The sequence below is a fragment of the Castor canadensis genome, chromosome 15 (genome assembly GCF_047511655.1).
Source record: "Castor canadensis chromosome 15, mCasCan1.hap1v2, whole genome shotgun sequence".
In the NCBI taxonomy this organism is placed as follows: domain Eukaryota; kingdom Metazoa; phylum Chordata; class Mammalia; order Rodentia; family Castoridae; genus Castor; species Castor canadensis.
The window spans coordinates 64822800-64850409 of record NC_133400.1 but is presented as its reverse complement, the minus strand read 5'-3'; the positions used below and the strand labels follow the sequence as shown (position 1 = coordinate 64850409).

General features: G+C 38.3%; 1 protein-coding gene and 1 long non-coding RNA gene across 8 annotated transcripts in view; one reads left to right on the top strand and one right to left on the bottom strand.

Moving 5' to 3' along the window:
- Positions 1-27610, top strand: part of Nrp1 (neuropilin 1) — a 145117-nt gene that overhangs the window by 29936 nt on the left and 87571 nt on the right. The window lies entirely within an intron of this gene.
- LOC141417484 (uncharacterized) lies at positions 5757-26939 on the bottom strand. The gene is made up of 4 exons (XR_012442062.1): positions 26653-26939; positions 24109-24193; positions 8375-8458; positions 5757-7326 (listed from the first exon to the last, which is right to left on the bottom strand). It is a non-coding gene; the product is annotated as an uncharacterized lncRNA (long non-coding RNA).

The window sequence follows — 27610 nt, the reverse complement described above, 5'->3', positions numbered from 1 at the left end:
TTCCACCTCCCAAGGAGAAGCTGGGATTAAGGGTATGAGCCACTGTGCCTAGAAAGTAGACTGTTTGTAGTGCCCACTGAATGGTACCCCAAATATTGAGTGTGATAAGAATTCAAGCCTTATCACACTCAGGTACCACCTAGTATTTGAGGTACCTGTAAGTTAGTGGTAGAGAATTTGCCTAATATGTGCAAGGACCTGGGTTTAATCTTCAGCAACACACACATACACACACATACATACACACAGATTCAAAGCATTCCTTTTTCTTGTCAGATAATTTAAAAAGAAAGATGAGTTCTCTAGATAAGACCTATAGGAGAAAGGTCTCCTTGAGATTTGTTTGTTTTGCTCCACTTTGATCTATTTGCCAATTTAGAAAGAAGATAAAGGATAAGATTTTATGGCTTTCCCTCTCTTCACTCTCACTTGTCCATGTTCACAGACAGATGTGACCAATTATAAAGAAATGTAAAATATTGTGACTGTGAGGAATTTGATAAGTTTTAATGAAATCACAGAGGAAAGTTTAGTTGCCTTGGACCAAGATGTCCCCAACTTTGAAAACACAAACTGTGACTATTAACATGGCGGGACTGACTATGAACACAAAGATTATTGGCACTTTTACATACAATGATGTGTCCAGATTTGGCTTTTTTTCAAAAACATGCCACTTACTAACCACAGGAATAAATTCAGTCTTCTTATTGAGGGTAATTACTCTTATTTCCAAAGAGCAATTTCCAAAGGGGACCTCAAAGTTGTCAAGGCACCTCATTTAGCTCTCTGGTCCCACTCCCAGAGTCTGAACTGAAGTCAATCTGTTGGTCTCCCTGGCTGTGAACCATGGTGGGATCAGTCTGGGCCACTGCTGGAGAAAATCTTTGTGTTTCTCTAGGCTGTCCCTCCTTGTTAACAGCACCACAACTTATTCCTCCTGCAACCTTTGTGTGGCACTTGGACTCTTGGCAAGATGCCTGGCATCTCTGCCATGGATACCTGGTAACATGCCCTCTGACAGAGCATCTGACCTGGAAAGTGCTAATGGCTGGCAACTGAAGGGAAGTCCTTATTCCAGAGCCATCTTTTGATCAAGAAGGGCTCAGGGCCTCAGAGGAAATCTTTCCTGTTTACAGACTTCTTGGGCTTTGAAAAGCCCTGGCAGGCAGTGGGCCAGGCTCCTTGGCTTTTATGCAAAGAGGCCAAACAGGATGAGCCCAGGATGGAAACTGCATATCATAGGAACCCAGAAGGACAGGAAGTAGCCACGTTAGAAAGGATTCTTGATTAAAAGCATAATTGGAAGGTTTGTGTTGGGTCGGGAGATGATAATGGCATTAAAATATGTCTAGTTTTTGTATGTGTTTGCTGTAATGAAGCCATTAGCTCACCTTTACTTCTTCTTCAGCATGTTCCCCATGACACCTTACTATCCATTTTGGAGAAATCTGAAATCTTTTTTTTGTACAGAAACTTTGTGACAAGTCTACTTTGCAGGGAAAAAAAAACATCAAAACTTTAAGCATTTCATTGTCTGTATTTCTTCTTTTCTATCTTTCCTACTTTTTTCTTTCCTTATTCCTTTCTTTTAGCTCCTTTCTTTTCTTTCTTCCTTTCTTTTTCTCTATGGGAAATAAAACCTAAGAAAAACCTTAAGCTACTAGTTAAGAAATTGCAAATAAGAGAAGGGTGTAAAGGATAAAGTTATTACTCAATATGACTATTCTACACTTATTCCCCATGAATGACACAGGCATTTGCGAACCTTTAAGACATGGCTCAAAAAGTAGGCATTACTGTGAAAGGAATGACTTTTCTTAACTTCAGACACCTTTTTTATTCTGGGGATTGCCACAAAATTTATATTGTTTAATATTTTTTTATTTTGCTGCTGCAGATGGAACCCCAGGGCATTGTGCATGCTAAGCATGCACTCTACCACCGAACTACACCTCCAATCCCACCCCTCTGATTTTTTAATTTATCTTCTGACAGGTCAAAAGCTGAGGCACACCCACCCAGCTCTGCATCCACACCACGGAGTCAGCCCTGATACCTGTTTCCAGACAGAAGTCAGTAGTAATATGCTTTATAATCACAGCTCTATGCCAACTAGAGAATAGATTGTCACCACCAGATGGTTCACTGTTGCAGAGAACCTGTTAGGACAGACTTCCACATCAGCCTCCTTGACATCCACCCAGCAGTTGATATTTATGAGCTGTTTACAAGTTGCTCACATATGGCATTCTGAAGAAGTTTGTAACTTTTATATGCTGTCATCCAGTTTATTTATTTTATGAAAATCCCACTCCAAAGGTCAGCCTCATTCCACCTACCTCCTAAATTTCAGGCTGAAGGGGGGATCCTGAATGTAATCTTTGGACAGAGGAGCTAAACAAAAGGCTTTCAAACTCTCCAAATTTAGTGTTCCCTATGCAAATATCCCTGGAAACTTTGCTCATCCTGGCTATAGGTAAAACCCAAATGGAAATGGTGTGGTGTCTCTTTCCTATAAGATACAACTTTCATGTTCTTTTTTGTGTAAATGACCCTTTGCTTTTGACTTTGATGAGCTCACATGAGGAAAAAATGGGGCAGCAACCATGTAGAAAGAAGTATAGTTGCCACTGAGACCATGTAGGGCACACGCTCAAAAGGCCAGCTGCAGCATCCTCTTGTAGGATGCACGTGTTAGTCAATTTCCTGCTACTGTAACAAATGTGTGAGATAATCAACTTAGTAAAATAAAAGGTTTATTTTGGCTCACAGTTTGTGAGGTTTGTGTCCATGGTCAGTTGGTCCCATTGCTTTGAGCCTGTGGTGAAAGCAAAATGGATCACCTCATGGCCAGAAGGTGAAAGAGAGGAAGAGGAAGAGACTAGGGTCTCACTGTCCTTCAAGGACATATCTCCAGTGATCTGAAGACTTGTCACTAAACCCCACCTCTTAAGGCTCCATGTCCTCAAAATAGTACTAACTTGGAGACCAAGACTTTAACACATGGACATTCAGTGGACATTCCAGATCCAAACTATAGCCATAGTCTTCTACTTAGACGTGAAGAGCATTTAATAACCCCAAGTTTGTATGTGGAAAAATACCAGCCCAGTGAGTCTCCTAAAATTCTAAAGCTTCTCTCCAGACAACCAGAACCAATTTGTAATTCTCACAAAGGCCAGTCCTCAGAATCAATTGTTCATAGAAATTGTTTTTAGAAATACCTACAGTTAGCCTTACCTCAGACATCTTGAACCAAAGTCCTGGGATGATGCTCAGGCAAGGGTCAGAGGCAATTCTGGTGAGCAGAAGAGACTGAGGCCCCCTATTTCACAGCCAGGCATCTAACCCCATAGCTGGTGTGGTGTGTCCCATGTACAGGGTTAATGGACCCCTGACTAGGAGAACTGGTGCCCAGGAAGAGGAAAGGCGACTGTGGGGGGAATGATAGATACAGCTGTATGGGGGGTGGGGATGGCAGTGCAGGTTCAGTTCATTCTCTAGAAAGAATATAACATGGTTTCCAAGCTCCAGTGTTGGGTTGGACAGATCAGACCCATGGTCAGCCACTTTCTCTGAGACCTTGGCTTTGTAAAGCCTCATTTCTCTCAACTACAGAGTGGAGCTAAAAATAGTGCCTAGCTCGTGGGATTACGGGAGTATAAAATGACATTATTCAGCAGAGGTACCTAGTAAAGTCCCTGGCACAAGTACGATCTCGATAAATAGCAGGTGGTAGTAGTAATAGCTGTAGGTTTTTGATTAGCAGGAAGGATATGGAATTTACATTCTGGCAATGTTCCAGCCTATACCTAGAATAATATAGCAGCTACAATTCATATGGTGTCTGCACCGTACCTGTCTGGTGGTATGTGTATAAACATAATCTTTAATCCTCACAAGCTCACTGCAAGATATGATCATCCCCATTTTGTGAGAGAGGAAAGGAAGAATAAAAAGATTAAAAGACCTGCCTAAGAACACAGGACTTGACATGGCAGAACAAGAGTTTGAAGGCAGGTGCTTCTGGTGCCAAAACCACCCCACAGTCATATGATGCCTGGCCAGCAAAAAGGGGATTAGAGTCCCTGTCTACATAACTGTTTCTTTTGTAGTTTTTTTCCCAGGGAGTGGGTGAAAACATTTGGAGATCTTGGCAATTCAGGCACTATATATGGTTAGGACATAAATTGGGCCCCCCGACTTCAAGACTAAAACTTCATGAGGTATTTCTCAGGGTACAGAGTGGCTAGGAGGAATAGCCCAGAGGTCTCACAGAAGGATGAGAGCTGATCACATCCATGACGCTCTCTTCATAAACCCTCTGCCATAAACCCCAATGAAGCAGAGACAATGCAAGTCCACCTGCATCTCTGATTGCCTTACACAGAGACCCTGGTCACCACTGTAGAAGTAAATTTAACGTGACTTTCACATGTTGCTCCTAGGACTAGTGCAGAAAAATATCATGCGCTTTCACCAGCTGGATAAATATTCCCAGATCTCAAGCTCTTGAAAACCTGCTTGACTCCATTGCAAGTGTAGTTCCTGCCTACCAAAATGAGCAAGGATAACTGAATTTCAACTGTGAACTGAAGTTAGTGAGTGTATTAGAAACAAAAAAACACAGTGCTTATTTCCAGAGGATAATATGGTTCCAGGGACTTTTTTTCTTAGAACAGCATCCAAAAGTTTGATATCCTAGGGCAATGAAGACATACCCAATCTGACTGCAGGATCAGCAAGGGGGTGAACAGTTAATCCTAACTTTCATCTCAAATGGTTTAAAATAAAAACCATGTACTCCGATCATGAAACACATGCAGCTGGAAGTGGAATTTTCAGAGGCCCCAACAATGTTCCAGAATCCTTATATTCTATCTACATTGAAAGAAATTGAGAAAATCCTAGTAGTTGGTTTCTACGAACATCCTTGGAGAAACTATTTTAACTCACAGGTTACAAATGAAATATTCACCCCTCAAAAGTGTGCTGGTTCTTACAGTCACATGCCCTTACTAAATTTGCCATTGACTATATGGCATCAGGAAGAGAGATCAGTCTTGCATTTGGTGCTAGTGTTTGGTTTGCGTTGCAGTTTGTGTTGCTTTCCAATTTGTGATTTATAACGAATTTGTAGAATACTTGCAGTGCTGAATCAAAGGGGTTTTCTTTGTTTAAACTGGATTATTAAGACTAAAATGGTAATCTTGCATGGGCTTGGTGGCCCAGTGCTTTCCAAGGAACTCACTATTGCCTGAACCATCCTAGATATGAATTTGTGTAGCACACAGCTGTCAATTACCTGGTCCCTTCCCACCCCTCCAACTCTAAGATTAGGGGGGGACTACTTGTGCCTCCACCAGGGCAGTCATTGCTCAAAATCAACCCTCCCAAGTGCTCTGTTTGTATCCAGAGTTTCTTGCCCATTTTCCTCATCAAACAAGAAGTTGATTCTAAGGACTCCAGATGGTGTAGATTGGTGTGGGCCAAAGGAGCAGGATTAAGATGAAAAGAGTCCTTTTTCATAAGTCCACTTAAAGTAATTCAAAGAAAAGAAGTCCACAGAGTTCCAGAAGAATCAAATTGTTAGCAAGGTTGGTGGACCAGATGGCAGCCTGTATTCACACAGACCTTCCCATCCTGGTTCTCACTGATTGGCCTGAGGACACAGCTGTAAGAAAAGAAAGTGTTCTCCAACTCAAGGAAGAAATACAGGTCTACAACTATTACCATCTAACTCGCCTGATCTCAGAGGCTAAGCAGAGTTGGGCCTGGTTAATGCTTGGATAGGAGAAATATACGGACCCCCTTTTAAAGACAAGCGCTTCCAAGAGCTTTAGTGTTGAAAATTAACTTTATTATAATCTTAATTATTACATGTATATAATAATTCACTGATGTATGTTGTATTTATGCTTCGTATTCCCATAGAACAAATAAAACAAAGCAAATTTACATACTAATCCCCAAATAACTAACAATCCTAAATTCTCAGATAGCATTGACTCAATTTCTGTTATTGGGCAACTTTATTGCTTATTAACTTAATTTCCTTGAGTTTTAGCGGAATAGACAACCCTTTTAGCCACTATCATTGTCTTTGCTGTTTTGCTTGTTTTTAATTTATTTTACCCACTGATGCACCAATTACTTTAATGGCGTATCCTGAAAGTATGGTGCCAGAAAAAAAACTTTAAATGAAAAGTTCTTCACTGCTGATTTATGTCTAAAGTCACTACTAATGAACTCCTTTGTTACAGTCTCAAAGACTGGGATATGGTGCCAGTGGCTGGTGGTTCTTGAGAATTCAGTTTTCTGTCAGTCCTGTATCTTAGAAAAGGTTCACTCCTCCCACAGCTCATTTCTGTTTGAACAACAGGGAAATCATTTTCTATATAGAGAGTCATGCTTTCCTATGCTCTTCACTTGGTAGTCATTGTGTCATAAATGGAAATACATGTGTGGCTACAAAGAGACTTGGCAATATTTCTTAGAGAGGAATACACATTGATGTTTTTAGAAGATAATCATCAAAATGAAAAACGAAAAAAAATTTAATTTTGTTATAACTGCTGGATATTTGAAGAAGGCCTAGCTTAAGATCCACTGCTCAAGGTAGCAGCTATAAGTGATAACAGGAAACATCAGCGTCTCTGAACCATGAGGAGAGGCCATGATGAAAGCAGAGCTCAACATGACTGCTTACTAATCACAATGTGCTATTAATGGAAAGGGCCTTGGAAACCCCCTAGGGCATCCTGTTAGGTTGCAGATGAAGAAACAAAACCCCAGAGAGGCAGGAATTGCACCAAGATAGTTTACCTGCTTAGGGGTAGAGTCCGATTTAGAACTCTGCTCTCCTGATTTCCAGACCAAGGTTGTCCTATCACAGCTATCTGCTTCAGCTGGGCAGGGAGCTTGGCAGCTCAGCAGACTGGTAGAGATGGCTCTGAGGAAATGGTCCCTGTTTAACGCTATTGTTCCTGGTCAGATACAAGGTGGAGATTGATCTGTTTCATTATGCATGGTGAATACTTAGAGATTTCACAGAAATGGCGTATTCTTTTCTTCTTCTTTATGTTCAAATACTTACTCTTCTGACCCCTTCATATTTCTCAGCACAGTTAATAGAAATAGATTTTGCTGAAGAATTTTTCTGTAAAACACTAACTCCATGAAAAGGAGGACACACATTAGAGGAAGCCAAACGCCATGCTAGGAGTTTGCTGCATTCTCACATTTGAAGAGCTTATCCCCAACTTCAGCACTCCATGAAGCGTCTGAGATCTGTGGGAATTCCCACTGTAGAAAACTGCACATCTGCATAAAACCAGCAACGGGTCAACATTTTACTTTAAATGAAGCACTTTGATTTTAACATGAGACTGCAAAGCACATAAGTTTATCTACTTAGGTGAATTGCTTACACATGGTATTATTCAGTGTTAATATGAAATAGACAATATTTTTAACTAATATCAGTGACTTTCTTATCCTAGAGTGAATTCTGAAGGAAGAATGTTTTTCATATTATGATTGTGAGGAATAGAAGAATGCATATTGAGTGTGGATGAATGACATTCATCTATTCACATGAGTATAAAAAAGTTGTAAGTCTATAATATGGTAATAGTGCCACATCATTTATTTATTTATTCCAATTTATTTTTTAATTTAATACAAAGAAACATAAAAATTATACAGATTAATAGGGTGCAATGTATATACATTTCAGTATGTGTATACATTGTTCAATTTTAAATCAGGTCTAACATTTATTATTAGGTGGAACACTTTCAAATTATTTATAGCTTTTTAAAATGTACAGTACATAATTTTTACCTATAGTCACCCCTACTGTGGAATGGTACAACAGAACTTCTTTCTCCTGTCTAACTATAACTGAGTACCCATTTATTAACCTTTCTCCATCCTCCACCCCTCTCACCCTGGCCTCTATAACCACCCCTTTACTCTCAACTTCTATGAGATCAACATTCTATATGGGGGAATAGAACCCAGGGCCTTGCATATACTAGGTAAGCACTCTATTGCTGAGCTATACCTCCAGCCTTTTATATATTCCACATATAAGATCCTGGGAGTACTTGTCTTTCTGGGCGAGAGTGCCACATCTTCATTATGCAAATAAGTGAAGTTTTAAAGGGTTGTGGTGGGTTGAGTGTGTATATGCATTAATCAGATGGCAAGAATTCTTACTTCAGAGACAATGAACATATTCTCTGTTTTCTCCCTTCTTTGCTGAATGCTGAGAGAAGCTCAGAGTTCAGAAGAGGCCATTCAGGGTCCAGTACTAACTTTGCTGTGACTCTTGGTGTTATGACCTTTAGCCATCCAAGTTACTTACTTGGTACTCTGTTTCCTTGTCAGTAAGGCCTTCCAGAAGATGCCTTCCAAATTCCCCTCTGTAATTCACAATAGTGTTCTTTCCCTAGCACAAGGAATTAATAATATGTGATTGATTCAGGAAAAGAAAGTCAGCATCCCCCATTGTAAAGTCCTAATGGTGTAAACAGGTTGTAAAATCCCAAGGAAGCACCCTGTTTCTGTTTTCCTCTGTCTTGAATGCAAGTAAGGACTAAAGATATTGTCAGTCAGGTTTGCTGGGCTAAAGCCATTCTGGAGAAGGAAAAACCTGAAAAAATTCCTTACTGGATTATTATGTTGAATTTAATATGTTATAAATATTTCTTACTTTGTCTGAAAGAAATAGGGAATCTATTCTGGAGAAAGAATAGTTATTTTTAGTAAAATCATAGACTATTTCTAGTAAAAATAGATTATTGTAGCGTATACGTATGTTTATTTAAATAAATTGAAAGAAACAGGAAATGGTCTCAGACTAAAAAGACAGTTTAGAACTGTCTCGTAAAATCTTCTTGAAAGTAGGGCTTATGGAATACAGAGATGAATTACTAGGGAGCTGTGGAATTTCTTTCTTTGGTGGTTTTTCAAAAACAGAACCGATGCAGATTTGCTTATCTGTCTGACCTGAATTCGGGTGTACAAGTGAACTCTTGGGGAGCTTTTAATCCCTACAATGTCACCAAGATGCTGGTTCACCTCTAAAGTTCAATCAAAACCATCACAGTGGCTCATACACAGAAAACTTGCTTACCCTCTAACTTTATTTGGAATAAAACATGAGTTAAATCCATCAGAACCTTTCAAAGTAAAGATTTTAAGTCACCTTATTTAATGTTCAAAATATACTACAAAGATAAGAGAGCCCTCAGTCAAGAGTTTAATATTACAGAATTCTGTTCTTCAAAAAAATCTAGGAAGAAAGTAAATTAGCCTAGAGGTTTTGCAGTCTCAGCTAACAGAAATGAGAACTTGTGTTTTAGAAGCTGGTGGGAAAGTTCTAGATTAGTGGAGTCAAAAGACCTGGGTCTGCTGACATTGAAATTAATCTTTAAACATATAACAATCCACACTGATGTTAAATTGAATGAGGTTAAACCATGTGGGGGAATCTTTTATAGTCTGGTTCATTTATAATACAAAAATGGGTTCACTAAAGGCAAAGTTAAAGGACTGAATGTAAACGTATGGAAAAAGTCTTCAGTGCTTTTGGTTAATTTCAAATAGAAGCAATAATTCCCATGAACAGAAGCTCTAAGAGTATAAGAAATTTGGAAAAATCTTCAAATTTCTCAATTCTGTCCTCACAATAAAAAGTTGTATTTCAGAGGAGCCCTATGTAATGTGTGGGGGAATATTTTCACTCCTCATGTAAACTTTCAAGCACAGAACCAAGTGTGTAATGGACAGGCTTACCGCAAATGTCCAAATGGGGGAAAACTTTCTGTCATACCAATATCAAATTTTTATCTCACTGATTATTGTATTACTTAATATATACATTTATACTATTCAAAGCAGTTTCACCTTTACAGTAGGTCAATTTGAGTGATAAATATTAATCCTATATGTCTTCATTCTTTAATTATCTTTTAAAGAATATTATTATATAAATTATGTCTGTATATGTTATAAAAACAGTAGTGCAATATGGTAATTAGAATTTTTATACTACAGTCATATCTTGAATCCGACAGGATTTTACAGTTAAACAGTTCCATTTGGTTGTTACAGGCTAATAGGCTACACATCTATTAAATTTCTGTTATATATTTCAAACTATATTGTACAAATGGTGTCATACAGGCACTTTTAAAATATGATTAAATGGTGAGAAACAAAAAAATTAATCTTTGAGTCACTCAACCTCTATGGGATTCAGTTTCCATATTTGAAAATAAGGATATTGAAGCAGACAATTTTCAAGTTCATTTTGAGATCTATGTCTCCTGTAAATTTTCCCTCATTTAGTTGATTCCCCACTTCTAGGAGACTCTTTGTAGTCTGTACTTAAAATGGATTTTTTTATAAAAAAAAAAAACTGAGTTTGTGTGTTTTATGAGTGAAAATGTCAGTATATTTGTATCCACTTGATGTATTCCTACAAATTTCGTAACTTCAGCCTCGGTCTCCACAACACATTTCTGTTTAGTATTGAGCTACGGTTGCCATTGTATGTAGTTGTCTGGAAAAGTCTTGTCTCCAAATTACAGCGACTTTCTTTTTTTCTTGCCCTGAAGCAACAAATGATGTGAGAAATATGTGTTTGTTTCTGTTCTTCCGAGTCAGAGCTGCTTCAAGCAAAAAATTCTTAACCCTCTGGTTTAATCCAAAGGCAATGAATCAGAAAGTAAATGTGAGTCATGGACTGCATATCAGGATGATTATGCAGTTAAGTTAATTGTTAGGATCAGACTGTATTGGTTAAACTGGGATCCTAATTTGTACTGACAAAAATGTCAAATCAGCCTACCAAGGTGCCTGAGACTTACTGCCCAGATAATAGCTGAAAATTTGAGTGAGGTAGACTCATAGATTGGTTTGTATCTCAAATGCAGCAGCTTTTAAAAGCTTTGCATGGACACCTACAGCGTGACTATTTATAAGAGTACTCAGTCATTTTTCCCTTCCCTAAAGTGCTATTGGCAGAATAAGGCTTGGTATTTAATCCATAACCCACTATGCATTGCACCCTACAGTGGCAAAGAACACAAAAGCCAGAAGAAAGAGATCAAGAAAGCATTAAAAATGTCAGGTCACAAGACCATGCTTAAATTATTAGGTGAGATGCTGTCTTGCATTTAACAATGGCCCGACACACCTCGGGCCTACTTCCTCTCTACTTGGTGTTTTGACGGGTTATTGTAATCTGTTCCAAAATTGAATTTCAGTTTGTTTCAATAGCATTTTCCAGAAAATAGGAATGACTCTGGTATCTTGTTTGTGAATCTTGATGTAATAATCAGAGGTAATTGAAGCATGCACAAGCCACAGAGTTCTGTGACATGTTTTTAAACAAATATTGACTGATATGAAACTAATTTAACAAAAACTGGAAATCAGACTCCTACGAGCAGCTGGGCACAGAGCAGGAGGTCCATGGCAATTGCATGGAGTTCAGCTTTAAATAAACAGTGTTCTCCTTTCCTTACCTTTCATAAAGGAGTTAGGTGCAAGTCACTGACAGGCAGGGCTGTGACCTGAGGACTGAAGCTGACCACCTGAAGGCTGGAGTTAATCATTTGTCAGTCTGGTGGTTTGGATTAACCAGGTTGGGTTGCCCTTTCTTAATAATAGAGACACACATAGTGAACTCCAAATAGCAACATCTTGTGCAACTAACAAAGTTAGTTTTATTTTGTGAATTAACCTTTCTTGGACAGATAAGATTGTAATCTTTTGTTCTTACTCTCAGAAATACAAAAATACATGAACATACAGATATTTCCCATGTTGCAAAGTAACTGCTTGACTTGTATTCCATTTAATGGACACCAGATATTTGCAAAGTAGAAATAAAAAATAAAAGGATAAAAGCTGCAACTTCCATCTACAAGCCATGCAAGAGGCAAAGAGCGGGTGCATTGTTCTTCTTAAACTCTGGGTTTTACAAGGCAGTGAAAAACATTTGTAGATAAGATTTGAAATTCTAACAAAGGAACAAGTAGTCCAAAATGTTAACATCCACAGAATCTGACCTTAAGTACAAATGGTGGTGGAGTTTTTATTTTCATGCCCTAAGGAGAAGAGAATGGATTGTATGAAATGCACTCAGAAGATGACTAATACAGATAAAGCAAAGGAAACCATTTGATGCTGGTAACCTAATTGAAGGAAAGTGACAATGCAAGGACAGAACTTTAAGAGACAAATAATTAACAGCTTCATTAGGCAAAACTATACATTTGTATGTGTTTCTAACACACACACACACACACACACACACACACACACACACACACGGTCAGTTGGATTGAGATTGAATGCAGACCAGATTTCTATAAAAGATAATGCATTTCAGTCTTCAGTATACCAAAGATTGGCAGAAAAGTTGAGATCTAAACATTTTATTTTCTAAGCAGAAATCTTGCAGACATGGACCTCATTAGAACTATCATTCCACCTGTGGAAACTGAAGCAGATCGGATTGACGGGAGCATCAGGGGATTTGCAGACGTAATACCTATTATCACTAATAGGCATTTGGTACCTAAGTCCCAGAACGTCTAGCTAAGACTATGCCCCTAAGTATTTGACCTGCTCTTCTGACGAGATGTTGTTGTCATGATGGCTATTTTAATAAGGTTTAATGTAATTGTAACAAAAGCAGCACACACAGTGTGCCTTGCGTTTTCCCAAAAGTGATTTATGTGACTTGTAGGAAAAAAAAATGTCTGAAGGCCTAAGGGGCTCTCTTCCAGGATAACTTACTAAACAATTTAGAAGATTTGTTTTAAATGTTTGTAAAAGAAGTATGAATATAGAATAGTTTGACTACCTGGGTTATGTTGTTCCTGTTTTTCTTACACGTTCATTTTCTCCATAAGCATAAATTCACTTCCAGGGAAACAGTATTCTGTTCCCTAACTATTTAGTTCTCAGACAAATTCAAGGTAAATAGAGAGGCACTTGTCTGACCCACAACAAGGATAAGTTTTATTCTTAAAACTTCAGGCATGGCAATGCCTAAAAACTAATTTCAGGGCAACATTTGCATATTTATATAGTGATGCTCGGTTTAAGGACTTGTATGTTTTGAGAAGTGTTAGGCGATTTTGTCCTTGTGTGAGCATCACAGGTGTACTTACACAAACCAAGATGACTATAATGTCATGGGCAATATAATCTGACGGAACTATTGTTGTTGGACATGTGCCTTGTTGATGGAAATGTCCTTATGTGGTGCGTGACTATAACTACTGTGTTCATACTGGTACCATCTAATTAAGGGCTTCATACATTCGAGTGACTGAACTTTTAAAGTGATGAGTAAAGGAAAAGCTTGAAGAGGAGCCTTGAGTTGGACTTTAAAAGAATGGAGTTTGCATCAGCAGAAATCAGAAAAAGAAATTTCTAGGGAAGAGATGCCAGAAAAATTCTGTGTAGTTATCCTTGGATGAGGGACATCACAGAAGTTGTCCATATCCCTCAGAAGTACTAATTCTATCCCAAAGATTGTAAATGGGCAGGAACTTGGGACACAGATCCATGCGATTAGCCAGAGGATGACTCTTTCTATTTGTGCTTTAAAATGAAAATCCTGCAGTTAATTCCTGGAGATATATTTGATCTCCACTTCATCCCTTTCAATTTTCTTTTTACTCCTTTATCTTTTTTCCTTCTTAAAACCATCATCAAAATTCATGTACTCATATTTGAATTTTTTAAAAAATTCTTTAAAAATCTGGGTTAGAATAAGAAGGAGATTCACTGTGTTGTTTGCAGCCCAGGAAAGCTGGGGCTTGAACCTTCACCAAGATGGTTCTGAAGTCAAGAATGAACAAAGCATGCTTGAAAGGCCAAGGTTAATGTGTTGCTAGAGAAATGTGTCCAAACCATCTTCAGGTGGCATAGCCTGTTTCTTGTACTTTCTCCCTGGGATGCATGCTGTTAGCTCACTTCCTCGTCCTGGGGAAGGTTTTCAGAGCCAAGGACAAGGGTCAGCTCTGTTTATACTGTCACACACCACTCATTCTATCCAAGGCAGTTGGGTGAGACTCTGGATGAAGAACTCAAGTCCGTTCACTGATTGATTCAGTGAAGAATTGCCAGAGAAGCCAGTGGTTTACCAAAATCATCCAGCTGTTCCAGTAGTGATGTGGACACAGCTGTAGTAGACATTCTCGTGTGTAATGGGATACAACCTGTTCACTCTTCCAAGTCTATAAAATAATGACAAGCATAAAAGCTGTCTCAGCTTTTCAGAAAAAAGTGCCACATAAACATAAGCTATTATTACTTTCTCTACTGAAGATATGTATATAAAATCACTTTCCTCCTTAATTGCAAAGCATGATGACTATTAAAAAAATCAGAGCTTTTGCTTAATAGTCTTCTTCCATTTGACCAGAAAATTTCTATTGCAGAAATCAATATTATTACTGTTTCACCATTTGTTTAACATGTCTGCCACCCATTAAGGAGAAAGTATTTTTGAAGATACTTCATTTTAAAGAAGAAAAATTAGAAAAATATTAAGTGGAAGTTATTATTTTTAATAACTACCAAATCCTACATTATTTCTGCTTTGGAAGTATTTGAACTGCTAACCTACATTTCTGAGTGTCTATTTGTCAGTGAATAATTAGAGGGATATTTTTAGTAAGTAATTGATATGAAGGCGATATGACTTAAATTTACAAAAGCCTATTTTAAAGTTAAAGAAATCATTAAAGGTTTTTGTGTGATTAGTGAAAGTGGATATTTTGCCTGTGTCGAGGAAAGAGGACTATTACAATCTGAGTCATTAAGAAACTATCCCAAATCAATGGAATTTTTTACAACAATATTGCACTGATATCTTACTATATTGCACAGAGAAAGAAGTGTCAAAGGAACAACAGGATTTGTCATGAAATTATATAGCAGAGTGAGAAGAAGGGAATGAGAGAAAATTCAACAGACAAACAGTTATAAAAATAGAAATGTTCTCTGTTTAGAATTGGGATTTCTTGGCCGGCATGCCTAATTTATAAAAGAATATCAGCAGAATAAGTTAAATTCTGTTGTTTTTTTTTTTTTTTCAGAGAAAGCTAACTCTCAAGATAGGAGTGGACGTTGTGTTAAATTTTCACTTAAACATTTCTTCAGCCCTTTGGTTTCTGGGCTTGTCTCTGATAGACCTGGACCAGCCCTTCTTCCTGCTCTGTATCTCTCTTCATTTCCTGGGTCCTGACTCCAAAGAACAACAGGAAATCCTTCATTCCAGTGATCAGAATCTCCCTCTATATTGCCTAGTTCCAAATCAACAAGAAAGGCAAAAGCTAAAGGGTATAGAAATCATGGGAGAAGGAAGGCACAGAAAGGTTTAGAACATGGAGCGAAATAGAATTCTGCCCATCTAGTCTGTCCTTCATGGTAGATTATACCTCAACAAACTGTGCAGTTAGAGAAGCAATTCCTTTATTTATCTATATTTGTGCCTGTTCTTCTGAATGTCAGTCTAATAAATTCTTTCTTCAACTTTTTCCCTTTTCAGTTTCTCCTTCTCCCCAAAAAGACTCATCATAGAGATGTAAACGTTTAGGGGAAGGTAACTGAAGGGCCAGTCATGTGGAAGAAGAATTAAATGTAGTCTTAGGATCAAAGGGTGGATTCTATATTAATACTGAATAAATATTATTGAGGCAACAGATCCAAGGCAAGTAAGGAAGACCTGAAGTAATTACCAGGACATCAAAGAGGATGGACTCAGAGCATTTCCTCTTCCAGTAGGATTTTGAGCAAGATTGAGCAATCCCTTGATAGTAATCTCAAATATGAAGTAGATTCTGGTGTCTGCAAAGACTCTATTCATTATCTTCTAATTATCTCCATTCACTATCTCCTAAAACTGAGCTCTAATGGTTGGTCTTTCATCAGAATACAGTAGAAAGTTCTGGTTCTTCTACGAACTGGATTTAAAACATTGTCCCAATCCCATAAATTGTTCCAGATGTCAGTTTTCTCATCTATATAATACAATATTGGTCTATTATTTCTTCCCATTCTAAAATGTTGCTTAGTTCTATTGATGGCTGTCACTTTAATCTAAGTGGTAAAACCAAGGCACCTTTAATTTCTGCTCATAGAAAGACAATTTAGAGAAACCTATGCAAAGTGAATTTGTTGGCCTCTGTTGGGCCTGTTTTACCAAGCTGAGTCATAGCCTTAGGTATCAACATTGCTCATTTAGCCAGAAACACTTGCTAAAATGGTTTTTCAAAATGATGATTCAAATGAAATGTCCAATGTTTCATATAGAATTAAAGAATTAGAATGCCGAATTTATCTCTTCTCAAATTTGTCATCAGATACAAAGTTGATTTCCTTCCCGAATCATTTTTATTGCTTCTCATCTGTGCTAGTCAAACTAGTAGACAGAAATAAGTACTTTGTGATGGACACTAATCCTACAGATATTATGTAATAAATGGGTCATGTGATCAAAGAGATCAAGTTGAATCAAAGTTTCAAACTACAGTGTTTCTCACAGCCTTTAATATGCCAATATAAATTGTGACTATTATATGATATAAATTGTGAACATTATATGTAGCATTTCCTGAATTATTTTGGAAATTTTTTTTTCCTTGAAGTGTTTCATATGACTGGTATTCTGGAGAACACATTTTAAGAAATCCAGTTCTGTACTGTTCCTTCCTATTAAAAAAAAGAGTAAATGCAACAGATTAACAACTTACTAAAATTGTAATAATATGATTTAGCTAATTTGTCATAGCTAAAGGAAAAATGAGAGTTCATGAAAACCTTAAAGGTGGTATATTTTTTAAGTAATGCAACAATTTCAAGACCCTGCAATGTTGGTGATTTTTAAAATTTATTTGTTTTATTGTGTTTTGGTTTTTGGTGGTATTGGGATTGAAACTCAGAGCACGTCACTTGCTGGTTAAGTGCTCTACCACTTAAGCCATACCTCAAGCCCTTTTTGCTCTGGTTATTTTGGAGATAGGGTCTCATTGTTTGTCCAGGCCAGCCTAGACTGCAGTCCTCCTCCCACCATATCTGGGATGGTAGTCATATACCACCAAGTCCAGCTTTTTTTTATGATGAGGTCTTGAAAACTTTTTGCAGACTATGGGGTACCCAGTGACCCTGCAATGTTTTTACCAAGTTTCCCCTGAAAGGCCTACTTTATCGTGTATTTGTAAGTGAGCATCCTCTGCCCTCAAATAACTGAAGAACTAAAGTACTGAAAAGCTGGCTTGCTCCTATCTCCCTATGATTTTATCCACACTATCTGTTCTCTTAACGAACTTTTATTCTTAGATAAAGCACAGTCAATTTTAGTCCCCCACATTTAAAAGTTAAGAGAAATTAGGCTGTGTAAGTACAGTAAAAACTTAAATCATTTTATATATTCTAGTAAAAAAATACCCTTTTTTCTGGAATGATTAGTCAAAGTACAGAAGGTGAAGCTCAGTGTCCTGTCTTATTTTTAAATAGACAGGGGAACTTTTTATACCTTCCTCTAGCATATCTTGTACTTGGGAGAAGCATACATTTGGAAATGTCCATGTTATTCTACATTTTACTTTAGTTAACTTGACCACATTCCCTTTTGCTGTCTGTGAAGCTGCCATAAAGATACCTGGGGACTGAAGAACACTTTAGAATGGGATGAAGGAGCCTTGTGCTGTTGTGATTGAGTTAAATAGGTGCTCCAATCACAAAGCACATTTCAACACACTGGCCCTTTATGTGGGCATATGTGTAAACAGCTATGACCATGCCTCACTGAGGCTATCAGTGATGTTTACGGCCACTGCTTGCCTTTTTTCTAAACACACAATTACTCTTTAAGATCCATATAAATCATGAGGCCACCTAGGTCATTAAAACCCTTTCTTCTCTCCATGAGCTTGTTCGCAATACAGAAATAGTTAAAGACTTGCTGTATACCAATTAATTAGTCTGTAAAGGAAGTCAGGAAACGTAATCATGTAAACTATTGGTTGGACAATAATAAATGATTCTTTGAATATTTCGTTTACAATCAGTTTGCATGCTCTCATGTAAGGCCCTAGTTAACATCTGAAGTATTATCTATTCACAGACATTTCTTATCTTATGAATTATTTACTGCATTATAATTTTATTTAGGGCATATATAATTTAAGGGCATATTGAGAATATTTGCAGAGTAGTAACTAGACTATTAGTTTAGTAGTGGCCCAGCAGTCTGTAGCTGATCCACCAGCCTTCTGATTTCAAGGGCTTCTAATAATGAAGAAATGAAAAGAATAGATATTCTAAGCATGAACACATGGGACTCTAAAGATGATTTACAGCAAGCAGTATGCTCCTTTCAATAAACATTAGGAATAAAGAAAAAGAAAATCTCTCTATGACATGATCTATTTTTCTCATGTGTATTTCATTCTAGTGTCATAAATACATTAGGCCCATATCTGAGAGATCTGTGTTTTGGGGTTGTGGTTAGCTTAGTGGCTTGTACTTTAAACTTGAAGGGTCTACCAAACAGAGTAGTACAATTTTGACTTGAGTCAGTGGCCACGGGCCACCTTAAATTTCAAATTTTAGCCCAGCTTTTTTTTTCTTTCTTTTTCTTTTTTTTTTAACTACTGTTGTCACTGAAAAAACAAGGTACCTCATATGTCAGAAGACTCATTTTTCTTTAGCAGCTTTTGTTCTCCCTGTTTTCCAAAAAGATGGCTGGTTGTTTCAGGCTAGGGAACTCTACTACAAAATGAACAAATCTCACCTACTTGGCTCCGAAAACGTTCTATGGTAATTACTGGAGGGAGGGGGACAGGAAAGCCTTAAAAAAAAAAAAAACCCATGTATTTGCCAACTTCAGTTCCTGCAGCTCTGATTAGTAAACTACCTAGATCCCCACTGAATAATTACAAATTAATCAGGAGGATTTTTTAAAGCTCTTAAACTTAGCACATTAGGTCCTATAGTCTGAAACAGAATTATGGCTTTATTTCTTCTTTCCAAAGAACTAAAAGGAAAATTTGAGGATTATGATTTTGTGATGCTATAAGCTAGAGTCACTGCCTTTCCACAACTGGAAGTTGCACCCTAGGGGTTCCACTGGTCCCAATTAAGGGGGTTTTTTGCACAAAATCAGCCCTGCATGCTAATAGCACTAATCCAACTGCAGATCATTATATCAGCCAGGTGCATCAGTGGAAACACTTAGTGGATTTAGTGATTTAAAAAAAAACAACAACATTATATGGTATATATAAATTGCTTTAATTCCTTGACTGAATATGGCTTTAATTGATTGATTTCTGCCCTACTATCATTTCAAATAGTATTTTTCAGAATATCTGATTAAGGTTATATTCTGAGACTTAGTCATCTGGAACTGATAGATTCTCTGGGAGATAACAATGGCTAATCTCCTGGACCACCTAACCTGAAACCTGTTTTGAACTAGGTAGTATACGTTTTAGAAAACAAAACCACTCCATTTAGTTTTCTGTTATTTATCCCATTCCTCCTCCATATTTCAGTCTCACTTGGTAAAGGAACATTAAGACCCTACAAAGGTCATTACATATATTATTTAAGTTTCCCAATGATTCTACAAGCTAATTACCATTTTATTCATTTTATACATAAGTAACTGAGACTCATAGAGGTTAGACATGTGCCCTGTCCTGGGCATCCCAATATTCAGTTGTCATGTGTGAAGAAGAATTGACACAGATCTCAGTCATCCAGACTTAGCTATTTTGACCTGTCTGATATCAGGCAGTGTTGCTTCCTTATCTCATTGTCCCAATTGATGTTTTGTGAGATGTCAGGAGTGATGATTATATTGACCAGATTTCTCTCATTGTAACAAATACCTAAAATAATCCACTTATAATGAGAAAGATTTATTTTGGCTCACAGTTCTGGAGGTTTCAGTCTATTATTGATTTTCTTGCTTTGGGTCTATCAAAAGGCAACTCATCATGGTGGGAGTATATGGTGGAACAAGGCTGCTCTACTCATGACCGGAAGTGAAAGAAAGGAAGAACTAGAGGCTAGGGTCCTATGTTGCCTTCAAGGCCATACCACCAATGACTTGAAGACCTCCCAGTTGGCCCCATCTCTTAAAAGTTCCACCTTCTAACAGTAGTGTTGTGGACTGAGCCTTCAACACCTGCTCCTTTGGAGCATATTCCAAATCCAACTATAGCAGTGACCATTCCCAGTAGAAATTACTCTTTTTTGGATCATAGATTCAAGAATGAGTCCTGAGCTTCAAAGCAGGAACCAGAATTCAGTTCTCACTGAGCCAGCCCTCTCTCCCTGGGACCATGTTAAAACAGACCTAGTTTATTTAAAAAAAAAAATTCACTGTGTAAGGCTAAGCAGAGAGACACAATATTATTTACAGGAAAATCCCTCAAAATAAAAATGTAAGGATTTAAAGTAAGCAATGAGGAAACACATGTGTCCAAAATGCTCCTTAGGTCCCTCTTTGATGACTTGACCTGCTGTATAAACTCAATGTCAGATAACCTATGAAAATGATTCTTTTTTTTTTTCCTGGAGAACAGTGGAAAGTTGGCAAGAAGTAAAAAATGTCTATGAAATAGGGAGGTGAACAAGTTGTAAATGATGTTAATATTTTCCAGATGGCACAGCTTTCCTTGGGAACTGAATATATTGTAATTAAAGGCATGTGAATTTTCTATGAACACTGAACTTTGCAAGTCCGACACTGGGAGACACCATCATTTCTGCATCTCAGGGCATTCCTTCCCTTCCCTTTAAAACACTTCTTTGGGTTTTGTAATCTGAGTTAAATCAGAGAACCATTTTCTCATGTCAAGGCTTCTTTTTTTAAAAAAAAAAAAATCCTCCTTGCCAATAAATCTTAACTGTGAAGCAAAATTCCTCAGAAACAAATTTAAATTCTAAATATTTTCTATTAAAATTATATATATATTAGTCATTATTTTATAATATATGCTTCAAGTTCTCACATATTTACTTTTGAATTAGGTTATTTTCATTTTAAGTTATTTTCCAAGACAATCTTGGAATTGGTGTTTTTGCTTTAATCAAGCGAATCTGGCTCAATCCAGGACCCTGCTTTCCTTTTTTACTGCTAGCCATGCCAGTTGGCTCCCAGCTCCCAAACCAGCAGTCAGATCATTGAAGTGGCCTCCACCACCACTTCCATTTCCCAGTCCTGCCCTTGGTGTCACCCTACAACCTAGAACTCTATCAGGTGATGTGCAGGGATGGTTGCCCTTGCCTTGGGTGCCAACTGCAGTTTCCTATTCCCATGTGAACTACCAGAGCCTGTTCTGTCTCAGGCAAAATTCTTAAGATCCCCTGCCCTGATCCCCAGTCCTTGGTGTATACACACCTTCTCTAGGCCATTCAATCAAACACTAATCCAGGTGCTACTGCAAAAAGATTTTGCAGATTTAATTAAGGAACCAACACAGTTGACTTTAAGATAGGGAGGTTATTCTGCAGGTGACATCATCAGGTGAGTCCTGAGATGCCACTGAGTTTTTCCTGGCGAGTTTTGAATTATGAAGAGAATTTGAAGTGGGGGGAGTCTCCACTGCTGGCGTTGAAGATGATGAGGGCCCTGGAAAAGGAGTATAAGTGGCACCTGGGATCTGAGAGCAGCCCCCATTGGTGGCCAGCAAGGAAGTGGAGACTGTAGCAAGAAACTGAACTCTGCCACAGCAGGGAGAACTTGGATGAGGATACCAAGGTCTCACGAGAATGCAGCCCAGGTGACACCTAAGTTTCAGGCCCACAATAGCCTGTGCAGCCCTGTACTAGCCTGTGCAGATACTATCATGCCACAGCAGATTTCTGACATGTAGAATTGTGACTTAACAATTGTGGGCTGCTTTAAGCCACAAAGGTAGTAAGACTTTGTTCCTCAGCAGCAGGAAAGCAATCATCTGTTCTTTGCTAGATGCTTATGGTCTCTGTTTCTTTCCTTCTTGACCAGCATGAGTCATTGTAGCTTTCACAGTCCCTCACACAGTCAATAGCTCTTTTTAGTTTTACTCCAGTAAGTTTTTTTTCTTTAATATTTTATTTCTTCACTTTTGTAATACTTTATTTACTGGGGCTGTAAACTCATGCACTTGACATGTTACTATCTAACCTATTAATCATAAGTTTTCTATGGCTGTAATTAAATTATTGATAGTCATTGTTATAACCCTGAAAAGTGTAAAGACAAAAATTTCAATGTGTGAAATTATCTTTGTAACCATCACTTAAGAGTGAGAGAGCCCTATGTCAAAAAGTAATGTCCTGTATCTTAATTATAATACACAGGGTGCACATGGGAAAGGCAGAGATAGGTAGATAGATGATTGATAGATAGAAAGATAGGTAGAATGATACGTAGGTAGGAAGAAACGAAAAGGAAGGAAGGAAGAAAAGAAAGGAAGGAGGGAGGAAAGGAGGAAAGAATAAATCAATGAATAAATAAATAAAATGCATATGGAAAATACATACAGGAAAAATATGTGGCTTTATTTTAAAGAAAGAAAAACCACTTTAAAAATGTACAAACAAACTTTAAAAGGGAATATGACAATAAAATAAAGTAAGATTCTGTCAACAGTATAAGAGCTTAAATTCTGAACAAATTTCGAATGACTTTCATAGAAACTGGACCACAGGCTAGGAGCTGGAAGGAGAGCAGCCAGGTCTCAGCCCAGCGTCTTTTGTTGCAGAAGTTCTAGGGATAGTTGGAAGGACACATAGGTGCAGGCCTCCTTTGTGGTATGAATCGGGGACCAGTCTTCCCATTTCATCATCAGGCAGAGTGGCTCTGCCTGCATGGTCCAGGATCCAGCCTGCTTCAATGTTCTGGGGCTGCCTGTGTTTACACTCTAGTAGTACCATGCCATTTAGCTCTCCAGCATCCTCCCTGGTCTCACCTCTTTCCCAGGCTGTGCTTGGGTTTTAATCATGTGGTTTCTGAACATGCAGTCTGAGCAGGAAGACCAGGACAGCTGCAGCATGAAACCCATGCAATGACCAACATAAATGCCCCTACAGCTTTCAACTTGGTGCCTCCCTGAAGGCCAAGTCTGTCTGTCTGTCTTTCTGTCTCTCTCTTACATATACATGTTGATACACACAACACATACACACAGACACAGACACATACATACACAATTACATATGCCTGTGTATGCAAGATTGCTATAGTTTGCATCTTGAGTGTTTCTCAAAGGTCCATCTGATAAAGGCTTAGTCTTCAGCATGGCGCTATTGGGAGGTGGTGGCTTGAAAGGGCAGGATCTAGTGGGAGGTCTTTAGGTCATTGGTAGGCATGCCCTTAAAAGGATGGTGGGTCCCTGGCATATTCCTCCTTCTTTCTTTGCTCCCCAGCCATAAGGTAAATAGTTTTTGCTCCAACATACACACCCACCATGCCACCATGATGTGCTCTCTCTCTACAGGCATAAAAGCACAGGGGCTAACCAATCATGGACCAAAACCTCTAAAACTATGAAACAAAATAAACCTTTTCTCTTTATAAGTGGTATTTTTTCCAGTAATGGAAAGCAACACAAAAATGTTTGTTTACACTAAGAAAAAAAATCAGTGAAGTATTAGCTGATGGGGCAGTCTTCCAGAAACAATAACTGACTGAAATTATTCAGCCATAAAGGAGAATGAAATTATGTTATTTACAGGAAAATGGATGGAGCCAGAGATCATCACGTTAAGCAAATAAGACAGATTCAGAAACACAAAGACTGCATGTTTTCTCTCATATGCAGAATCTAGACCATATATGCACATACAACATGAATATAAAGTCCCTTATGACTGTTTGTAAGGGAACAAACTGAAAGGGCATTAAAAAAATCAACTAAAAAAAACAGTGAATTACTCATTGTTAATCACTAATTACAACATAAGGCCACCTCCGTACCAATTCCAAACACTATGAATACAAGGCAGTAAGAAGAGCAGATCTAAACTCAAGTTTGTCCTGAGGTAGGCCTTATTGTAAGGATATGGACTAACCCCTTCTCGTGACTCTCACAGGGCAGCTCCCCAGCTCTGGGCTCCTTCTGTGATGCTTCCACAGCCAACTGCCTTCCTGAGATCCCTGTAAAGAATAGGTTACAGAACTTGCAACATGAAAATCACCATACAGTGTCAAGTATTGTTGCCAGCATTTCAGAAAGTATGAGACCAAATCCAATTCCTTTTAACTTTCTGGTATTAAAAAAAGTCACAGCATCTCATTGATCCAGTGAGCTTTTTTTAACAGGCAGTCTCTGATTTACTTTCAAATAAAACATCATAAAGATAAGCATTTTCTTCCTAAGAAATATAAAATTGTTAGTGAGGCAAACATACTGATTTGCTACTTTACATCAGTTTGAGCTTTTCAAAATAACTTTTTTCTTATTACAAAGGAACACTTGTCCACTGTAATTTTTTTAAAGAAATTCAACAATAAAGAACATAATTTTACAAGCCAGAGATTAGCACTTTATTAATACCTTAACATAATTTCTTTGAGCTTTTTTTCTGCATGTAAGAATCAAGACTATACTGTACATAAGGACTTAGTTGTGATTTTTCTCTTATAACACAAGCAGCTTTCCTGTTATAAAAAAAAATCTTTGGTTGAATATGCTTTTAATGGTTGTATACTATTCCATAACGAACATATATATATATTTAGATATATATATATATATTTGACAAAATTCTAGATTATTTCCTTAAAATAGATTTCTTTTAAATATACTTTTACTAAATAAGAGGCTAGAACCATTGTAAGGTTTTCCCAAACATCTTGATTAGAACATCACAAACAAACTAGGATTGTTTGGAGATAAATCTCATATAAAATCACTTAAATCACACACACAGACAAATTGGCTTTGCTTAGCTCTGCCATTGTATTTTTTAGTTCCAAATCCTCTTTCTAGTACTCAGGGAGAAAAATTAGTTCTCTTCTCGTGGAGGAGGGGGGAATGTGAGATTGTTCTCAGACAGCAGGACAGTATCGTTTACAGGTTGTTCAGTTGCAACAGCTATTAAATGCCTCGTGCAAAATAACCAACAGAAACACATTTCTGCAGGTGAGAATTGTGTTCACCAACATTATTTCTCACTATGGTATATGACGTCATGTATCAGATTTCTCCATTATGAATGTACTTGTGCCCATGGGGGTAGCTCCTCTTGGAAGGAGATTAAAAAGAAACCATCACTTAAAACTCCCCTTCCTAATAATATGAGGATGTCCAGAAGCCCTGGGGGCTTGGTACAGTAGTTCACTGAATCAGAAAACACCCTATAGAGGCTTCATGTTCCTTCCATTAACGGCTCCTCCATAGCGCCAGGGGTCATTTGCCCTCTCAAGAGAAAACCTGACTTAAGTAAAGTGTGCTCCTGGTTTATTCAGCACCACATACCTATAAAGTGACTGCAATGGCTCTTTAGTGACTGGATACGTTTCTCATTTTCCCATCACTTTTTGCCCTACTTGGCCATTTTCCTAAAATCATAATTCAAACTTTCCAAAAGAAAAAAAATCACTGGGTAATCTTTTCAAGAATTCTTAGAAGGAATTTTTATTCTTTTATCACTCTTATGGGAAATCTAACTTGTGATTACTATTAGGATTTAAAATGTTTCACCATCCACATATAATTAGGTAGGGTGAGGGATGTGATGTAGGCAAAGCCTGTGCCTTTCAGAGCTGGGAATATAAGGCCAGGTATTACATGCTAACACTGTGGGAAAGGTCCTTGTAATTGTAGAAGGGTAAGGTAAAGAACTTTGCATTACTTTCTAGGAAATGTGTACCTGCTCTACCATTGTTCCCACACAACAGGAAAAGAATGTTTAAAGATAGAAGATTTTGGGAATGGGAGGGTGTCTAAAGGAAGAGGGGTTGTTTGCCCTCTGAATATTTTAAAAATTTGCATTCCGGGCCAGGCGTGGTTGATCACTCTTGTAATCCCAGCTACTTGGGATGTAGAGATTAGGAAGATCATGGTTTGAGGCTTGCCCCTTGAAAAAGTTGGGAGAGTCATCCCCACCAAAAAGCCTTTGGTTGTCACAAGCTTGTTGACAGGTTCACCTGTCATCCCAGCTATGTGGGAGGCCATAGGTAGGAAGATGGTGGTCCAAGGCTGCCAGACAAAACACACAAGACCCCACCTGAAAAAATACTAGAGCAAAAGGGCTGGAGCTTGACTCAAGTGGTAGGAAGCACAGAGCCCTGAGTGCAAAACATTGTACCACCAAAAAAAAGCCACATTTGATAAGAGAGAGGGTCTTTCCTTAGATTCTACTCTCATCTATGCTATGAGCAGGGACACACAGAGGTCCAGTTTCTAGACACCTGCATAGAAGGGTGGAGCTCTTTGGACCCACACATGGTCCCCTTGTCACCTGGAGCATTCTTTTTCCAGAGCAGGGATCCAAATGGAAGGGAAAGAGGAATACCTTTGAGAGCCTTCCTTTAGCTTTAGGAGTCAGATTCCTCAAATGCAATCCCCAGTCTTCCCCTGCAGCCAAAGTCAAACAGGGCCTCACTCTTACCTTTGCAGGGTTCCCTTGCTGTCACTAGGGATCCTGACATTCCAAGCAACACGTTGTTTGCCACACTGGCAGCAGCAACAGAGCAATGTGCAGCTGGCTGGGGGTTCGAAATTTGCAAACTCAGTATCCTGGGCCTGAGGCCAATGTGGGCTGGGTGCGTTGCTGTGGTGACACATTGAGTCTCCAGGGAGGGAAGCTGGCACACCAGCTGCATTCCTGGCATGGCATTTGCCAGTGAGAATCGTATGGAGTGGAACTGGTGTCAGCTCCAGAGGGAGATGCAAGCTGCTTCCTTAACGTCTTTGGCAATGCTACCCTTTTGCAACTTGGGCATGAAACACCCTCCTGAATATTTACAAGAACTATTTGTGATACTCTGGGGCCTGGTTGGATGATACATTGAAGGGAAGTGCTAAAATGATAACAGCCTTCCAGTTTACAAATGTAACTGTAGTATCCCTGAATAATTCAATTTCCTAAAATTGGCACTTAAGTATGCAATGACTTATCTCTTGCTGGGAAGGGATTCTATTCCCCCCAACACCAAGTTTTAAAAATAGCTCTTACTGTTGCCAGGAGGAGAGCCTAGTATTTACTATCAGAGGATATGTGAATTAAAATACTAGCTTTTCTCCCTGTTCCAATTCACTGGCACTGTATTAGCTGAGCGCTCTGATATCTAGGAGAAATTCCTCCTCCAAGAAATGCCCTTGGTTCTTCAGACTGCCTAAGCCACCTCTGTTATTTGTGCCTGGAAGACAACATTCACCAAGATTGAGCCACTTAGTATTCAGATCATGTCAAGATTTGAGTAAAAAGCCTCTTTTGCAAAGCTGGGTGCACAGTTGCCAGACCAAACCCAGTCAACAGTTCAAATCACAGTTAGATTATAAGACAGCGTGGGGCAAAACATGCGGACCTGTGTTGTCAATGAAGCAGTAGAGATAAAAGGAATTAC